Raw genomic sequence first — 8288 nt, 5'->3', positions numbered from 1 at the left:
ATCAAATACTTAGTTTTACTGCGCTTCGTATATTCAAACTACAATTCGTTATCATGGACTTACGTGTTTATTTGCTTACATGCTTACTTGCTCAAAGATTACGTGCTCATGGTTTCCTCAATAATTATGATCATACGCCCCCCATTGCACTCAGGACCTCGTTATTATGAGTGGAAAAGGGACCCTTGATCCGAGTACATTGGTCGTTACCAATTGGAAAATACATTGCTTGCGCTATTACTACACTAAGTTTCATGGAATTGTATGATTTTTATGTACTTGTATCCAACTTGTGTGAACTCACCAATTATTCATTTAGTTGAATTTATTTTATATGTATGGTACAAGTGCACTAATTAAATGATGGAAATACGAAGACACTAGACTTTAGATTATTTAAATAATAAAAAAAGTTGATGTTCGTTTTATTCCTTCCTTTGTAATTGTTTACTTGAAAAACTTGTGTACTTGATATTTGAATGAATTAATGATAATATTGTCATTTAATAGTGTCACATATGTTTTGAACAATCTGTACGTCACACTCGGGCGTTTCCGGTTAAGTCGGGGTGTTACAGGTTGGTATCGAACCTGTGATTATAAGATGGGACATTAGACATAGTGTTCTAGTTGGTTATAGCTTATTATAATTACTTGCTTAGAGTTGCATGATTAGAAATTATGTGGGACATACTTGATTGTTCAATGCACATGCTTATTATTTTATTATTGTCGATTCATTTACGCCACATATACACAAGCACACACACAAAATCCAAGGCTTAAAACGAAGATTTTCAACCATTTTCAACAATCGATTTCTTTCCGAATTCCGATATTTCGCCTTCTTAAAGATGGTTCTACGTGACAGGTATGCGGTAACTAGAAGAGGATCGTGCTTATTTTCTGAATTCTTGACATCAAGGTTATTGAAACCTAAGGATAAGTAATGCGCATAAATCCCAATCAAACGCGGGGCCCGATTGCTTACCCATAGATTTTGGAAAGGGCATGAAACTTATTAGGCCAAAGCATACAACCCCAACGCCATATGGATCACAACTTTAAAGATTTCGACGTGACCATATCATCTTTGTGAAAAGGAATATGGTTGCACTCATAAGGATGTCACACAAGTCATGGTGGTTCATGCGACGTGTGACTTCGACCCTCAATGTTTTACAATGTGTTTTAACAGAAAGTCTGTCAAGTCCTGGTGATATACGAACACCCAGCTTTCAGTTCGATTTGATTACGCATTTTGATTTTTGTGTTGTAATACGAGAATAGTCGAGTTTCATTTCGATTATGTTATTATTATGTTCATTTACTATTGTAACATGCTACTTTTGATAATAATAAATAAAGGAAATTTTGTTTACTTAAGGGTGTGTAAATATTTAGTTAAGTTAATTAAAATAATAGAGTGTGAGCTTGGTTAATAGATGGAATAAGGGATGGTGATGGGCCTTAGGTCCATGGCCTTAAGGTATATAAATGCCACACCCTCAATTTCCACATGCGGGGTTTTACCGCGAGTCGCGTGACAAACCAGGATCTCAATCATTAGTTACAACAAACAACGTATAAATATTTTAAGTAAACTTTATTGTCCCATATTTGGGAAAACCATTTCAGAGTTAACGTCTTAATGTTTTAAATTGCGGAAGCGTAACATAGCGGGAAACATCCCTAAACAAAACCAAATAGTCTAAGGCGCCCAAAACACGCGCAAGCCATAAAATTATAAATAAAAAGGTTCCAAGTTATGATGCAATGTTTATGAGTGACCATGAATGCAACTCCTATCCGTGCACCTGATACTAGCGACCTGAGAAAGACATGCTAAAACGGGACAACACAACGGTTGGTGAGTTCACAGGTTTTAGTTTAAAAACAAGTTGGTCAACCAAAACATTAAGTAGTAAACATTGTAAATGTTTAAGTATGGATAATGTACGGATAATGTAAGCATTAGTAATACCGCTAGTTAATTAGGCTAGCAATCATGTTACATTAGTGTAAGTTCCATTGTGACCGAGGCTGACTTGTTAGTTTGTTTGCCACCCACAGAGTCTAATATAGGACTAGTGTGTTTCTAGTAAATGAGACGCCAGACGACTCCGTCACCCTAGAGCCCTAAGGGGTTCGTCAAACCAAATAGTACTACCTTTCATTACACAACCAACGTACAATTGTTAACGGTCCAATGTGTATGGAGGACTTCAGTTTAAGTTCACTATGTACCCATGAGGCATTAAAAAGTCTACAATATCCAAAATAGTTTTGTATGTTGCATGCTTTTTCCTCCACAAGGAGTAAGTAAACAGAGGGGCAGTGAAACTCACCTTGAACGCGGTTCAAATTGAAAGTCAACTACTTAAGTCAAAGTTGTTCTAGTGCCTAAATCATACAAACACTATAAGTATTTTCTAAGCGATTCTAAGAACCTTTAGTGTCCAAACAATTCCATTGTTTATTTGAGGTTTAACCAAAGTTTGACTTTTTGTTGACTTTGACCAAAGTTGGACTTTTGTTGACTTTGACCAAAAGGTCCAAGTTGTTGACCGTTGACTAAAAAGTCTAAGTCTCGATGACCGAATACTAACATTTGAGTTTTGTTAACCGTTGACCAAAATGTTGACATTTGACCAAAATATTGACCGACGACCCATTGGTGACTTTTGACCAATTTTCTAGACTTAGAATGATTACATGATGTTCCTAATCACAAAGAAAATCAAGTAATGTACACTTAGCCACTTTTCATACAATCTTATGACTAAGTCCAACTTCTACCACTTTCAACACTTCACAAGTAAGACTAACCATTTAGTCAAATAGTTCTAAGTTGACCCATAAAGTCAAATTTCAATTTACTACAATCATTCTATTACAAACTACAATTATTTTTACTAAACAATATGCTAATCATTCTTAACCAGTTTTCAATCATCAAAATTGATTTTTCCAACCAACCAAAACTTGTAATTAAATTACCAAATAATTCACACATATTCTTTCAAGTATTAGGTACAACATATATTTTTCTTGTAATTTTTCAATTCTCACAAACACACAGAATATTCATACACTACAAAAACTATTTTCAATCTCTATTTCAACACAACAGTACACAAATATTTGCCAAACATTCCATATTTGTCCAATTGATGCAGGATTCCTACTTCAATTTGTAGCATTCCAGATGTGGAATCACACCAATATATTTTTTCAATCTCAAGTTATACAATTTACAACACAACTCAGAAAATTTCTCTTTCAATCAGGATTGCAACCCGATTTTGTAAATTAATAAAAATAGTCAAACACAGTCCAAAAGTTATGATTCTTGACTTTTTGAAAATAAGATTCAAAGTACTTAAACCTAGTATCAAAAATCAATCAGAAACACCACCGTATAGACAAGTTATACAATCTCAAATCTAAAACACAGAATCTGTCAACAAGCAGATCCAAACCAAAACTCACCAAAAAATCATGATTCTTATATCCTTATGATCTTAAATCATCAAGGATAAATTTTATGAAATCACAACTCATGTTTTTCTAGTATCCATTTAAATTCATAAGAAAAAAACAAGTGTACCTATAAAAGATTCAAACTTCTAAACCAAAACACAATCCACTCTTCTGACCCATTAAACTTTGATCATCCTCTTTCTATGATCCAAATAATTTGGATACAAAGTTCATATTTATAAAATAAAACATAACAAACTACATAATAAACCTACTTACTTGATTGATCCAAAGATTTAATCCCTTTGCTTCCCAAAAATCACCAACTTGTTTATGATATTTGAGAGAGTTTTTGGAAAACAAAAGTGTGTGTGTGTGTGGGTGTGAAGTGGACGACCAAAAGGAGAGAGGGGAAAGGTTATAACCCCCTTATCATTTACACCATCATTATGATATAATCAATTTAATTAAACTTTAGGTTATGTCATTTTATTTAAGTGTGACATGTTACATTCTTTTAAAAACATTTTCTAGTAATCATATGTTGTGTAATAGTTCTTTTAGTTACTTGTCATGTAATATAACATATGTTATGTTATTTTAGTTATTCAACTCTTTTACAACAACATATAAGTATACAACAACTAATCATGTAAAATATTAAGCATGTAACACAATTATATCTATCACATATAATACATGTAACATATCACGTGTGACAAATTTATTATAACCTATCATGTATTATAACATGTGTGACAAGTTTATTATTCTAGTTATCAATAACTAGTTACTCTTACCTAGGTCACCAATGACAGGACTGACTCAATGTATGCATACATGACACTACATGCATGAGAGTTCATTAACGTAGTTAACCAAACTAACTGGATTTACACATAGTCAACGAGATTTAACTGAGTTTAGTTAACCGAGTTAACATGAAAATTGGCAGTTGTCACAATAAACCCCTTAAAGCTCCATCTAAAACTCTAAAAACATCATTTCCATCTTCTAGCCTCCATAACACACTCAAAAACACATACAAACACTTTCCCCATTTCGAACCTAGATTCGGGTTGAAGAAAGGTTGAATCTCGTGTTCAACATCATCATAAAACAAGATAAAATGTCCAGATCCACATATTGGATCTAAGCCGAAGCAAAACCAAATCCACAAGGTACTTTTTAGATGTAAATATTTAGTTTTTAGGTCGGTTTGCCCTAAGATTTGATACTAAGGCAAATCGGGCCTTATTATGTAAGAAAAATGTGAAGTTGAATGTAAATGAGATGTTTGGAAAGAAACGGGACAAACGGAACGTTTGGACCGGGTCAACGCAAGAAAATGATGTGGTTATATACCAAGGCATGTTTCTTACGCAAGACGGTCAAAACGAGTCGAAAAGAGAAGCTGGATAGTGATAAGTATGGAGTCCATATATGAATCGAGTCCTTAAGAGACTTGTATAAAAAGAAAACGTAATCGAATCGAATGGGCCAAAAAGTAATTGAATCACATGAGAAAAGTAATCAAATTGAATGGGCCAAGAAGTAATCGAATCGCACAGGAAAAGTAATCGAATCGAATAGGAAAATAATCGAATCGAATAGACAAAAAGTAATCGAATTGAATTAATAAAGTAATCGAATCGAATGGTCATTCGATTAGAATCTGCCATTCGATTAGAATTTGTCATTCGATTAGAATTTCCATTTGATTAGATTGGTCATTCGATTAGTATTCCCATTCGATTAGATTAGTTAAAACTTCAATTTTTTGATGAATTTTTAGTAAATGACTGTTAATGAAAATAATTTTTTCCAAGCTGACCTGTTAGCTCGACCCCAGCCAGGAGCTCCGAGCTCTGCCCCTTAGACCCTTTTAGGGGCTGCTGCCCCTAGACCCCGCTGCCAGAGGCGCTGCACCCGGACCCCCGTTCTTTAAGGATTTTATTAAACTAGAAATATGATATAGATAGGGCTAGTTAATTGATACTTGTAATTGTTATACAGTTAGGCGCGCCCAGTTAAAGAAATGAGTTACCATTAACTTTGAAAGGAATCGGACCTGGGTGAGTTTCTAGCCCCATTTATTTGTTATGTTTTCTGGGCTGTGTGCATACTCAATGTGATTAGTTAATACACGTACAGTAACATCGTGAAAGTTTCAGGTTCAAAATGTTATGTTTCCGAAGTTAAGGGACCAAAACTATCAAATTTCAAACCTTAGGGTTTAAATTGAAAATTCAATTTTCCTGACCCATCGTGATACGCGATGGATCAGAAGGAAAACCCATCGCGTATCGCGATGGGTTGTCTGACACGCTGAGCACGTGGCATGCCACGTGTCAACACGTGTCACAACGGTCGCCACGTGGCATCACATCCGCCACGTGGCGCAACGTCTGCCATGTGTCGCCACGTGGCAGGTCTAAGGGGTGACCAGGCAAGCCTACGTCGCGATACGCGATGGGGCCCTGTTTTTGCCTATAAATAGAAGGCTACGGGTTCAAGCCTCTCACACCTCAAATCACACATACAAATCTCTCTCTAACATCTCTTTAGAATCCCACAATCATACCATCGATTCACCTCGAAGTTCGTGCCCCGATTCTGAAACACCCTTTTTTTTATTAAATAATACTTTCACAAAATATATCAGAGTAGGTCCCAGTTTACATCCAAAACCTATCACTCGTGGTGACACTTTATTTTATAAAAATATATATTATACAAGAAAACATATATGTTTAAAACAAACTTTATTATACAAACTATTAAAAATGAGAGAATGGTTCTCTTGTCAGTCCAGTTTCGTCCATGAAGCTTCAACCATCTAGGGGTGTTTTTCCTAAAAACATTTTAAAACATATTTTTATTAGCTTTCGCTAAGTAAGTACACCATTTTATAAAAATATATTTTATTTTTATTTGGAATTTAACAGCTAAATTCCTTGGGATTTCAACACCCAAAATCCTTATATTTACTCCACAATATTCTTTGGGAATTTAACACCTAAATTCCTTGGGATTTCAACACCCGAAATCCTTAATTTTTACTCATCATTATTCTTTGGGAATTCAACACCTGAATTCCTTATGAGCTCATTCTTAACCTATGAGGGTTATTTACTCCCCCTTTTATATTTGGAGTTCAACGCCCGAACCCCTTAAGATTTCAAATCCCGAAATCTTTTTATATATAGTATTAATTTTTTGGAGTTTCAAATACCGAAACCCTCGGGACTCGTAACCTGTTTTTTTTATTAGAGGCATACCACCATATTTATTTTAAAACTATAGCCTCTTTTTAAGCCACACATTAATTCATATACTTGGACCCACAATCATATCTCAAATAATCGTATATATAAGCATATCAAAATAAACATATATGAAATGTTTGTAAAAATAACGTGATTATGGTCCGTGTACTTACCTTCTAGTATTAGTAACTCGAGCGTAGGTAGCACACCACTATATAATAATCGAAACCTTCTCCTAGTTTCACAACTCCTTGACTCTTGCTTAGAACTATATAGCTCTTAACTTTCTTCCCAAATATTTTTGCTCTCAGTATACAAACCAGAGAAACATATATAGCGCATGTACCACTACTTAAAAACTTATTCCTCTCTACTCATTTAGTTGTTGGTTTAGAATACTTCCCGACGAAGTTTTTTCTTTCTTATCTAAATTGAGATAATTATGTCCATTTATCCAAACATCGATCCTTGTTCTTTACACATACCAGTTCATCCTATCCTGATTTCTTTGTTTTATTATTAGTATTATTAGTATTATAATATTATACTTCAACGTTACTTTCACTATTATTATTATTATTATTATTATTATTATTATTATTATTATAATATTATGTTTACCTCAGACATTTTTTTACAATATCAATATTTTAGTTTTCATTTTATATATTTAAACGTAGTTAGATAGTACCAAATGTTCGTTTAAATGTCTCATATTTAAATGAGTTGTTCTACCCGCTACTCGTATAATAATATTTGAAATATAGATTCAAAATATTTTATTTTTATCCACTAAATAGGATGTTACAAATCTCCCCCCCCCTTAAATAGGTTTCGTCCCCGAAACCTTTTCATACCTTGAATAATTCAGGGTAGTACTTTCTCATTTCATCTTCGGCTTCCCATGTGGTATTTGAACCTAGCTGATGTTTCCATTGTACTTTCACTTGACTTATATCTTTATTTCGAAGTTGCTTAAGTTTACGATCAAGAATTGCTACAGGGTTTTCTATATAGTTAAGCTTATCAACCACTTCGATGTAATTTAATGGCACACATGATGTTTCATCGGCCAAACAGTTTCTTAAATATAACACATGAAATGTGTTATGGATTCCGTTTAATTCTTCAGGTAAATCAAGCCGATAGGCAACTTGCCCCACACGATCAATTACCTTAAACGGACCAATGAATCGTGGACTTAGCTTACCACGTTTACGGAAACGAATCACTCCTTTCCTTGGAGAGACTTTTAACATAACATAATCTCCTACTTGAAATTCAATTGGGCGTCTCCGTTTATCAGCATACGACTTTTGTCGATCCTTAGCCGCTTTCAAATGTGCTCTGATTTGATCAATCTTTTCGTTCGTTGCGTTTACCACTTATTTGTTTGCGAGTTATCTTTGACCAACTTCTCCCCAACATACTGGAGTGCGACATTTTCTACCATAAATCATTTCAAATGGGGGCATCCCAATGCTTGAATGGTAACTATTATTATAAGAAAACTCTGCTAGGGGCAAATACTTGTCC

Source organism: Bidens hawaiensis, unplaced genomic scaffold, assembly GCF_021521415.1.
Source record: "Bidens hawaiensis isolate Kalapana, Puna unplaced genomic scaffold, B.hawaiensis_p1.1 tig00000369_1, whole genome shotgun sequence".
In the NCBI taxonomy this organism is placed as follows: Eukaryota; Viridiplantae; Streptophyta; class Magnoliopsida; order Asterales; family Asteraceae; genus Bidens; species Bidens hawaiensis.
Note: the sequence above shows the minus strand (reverse complement) of the source record.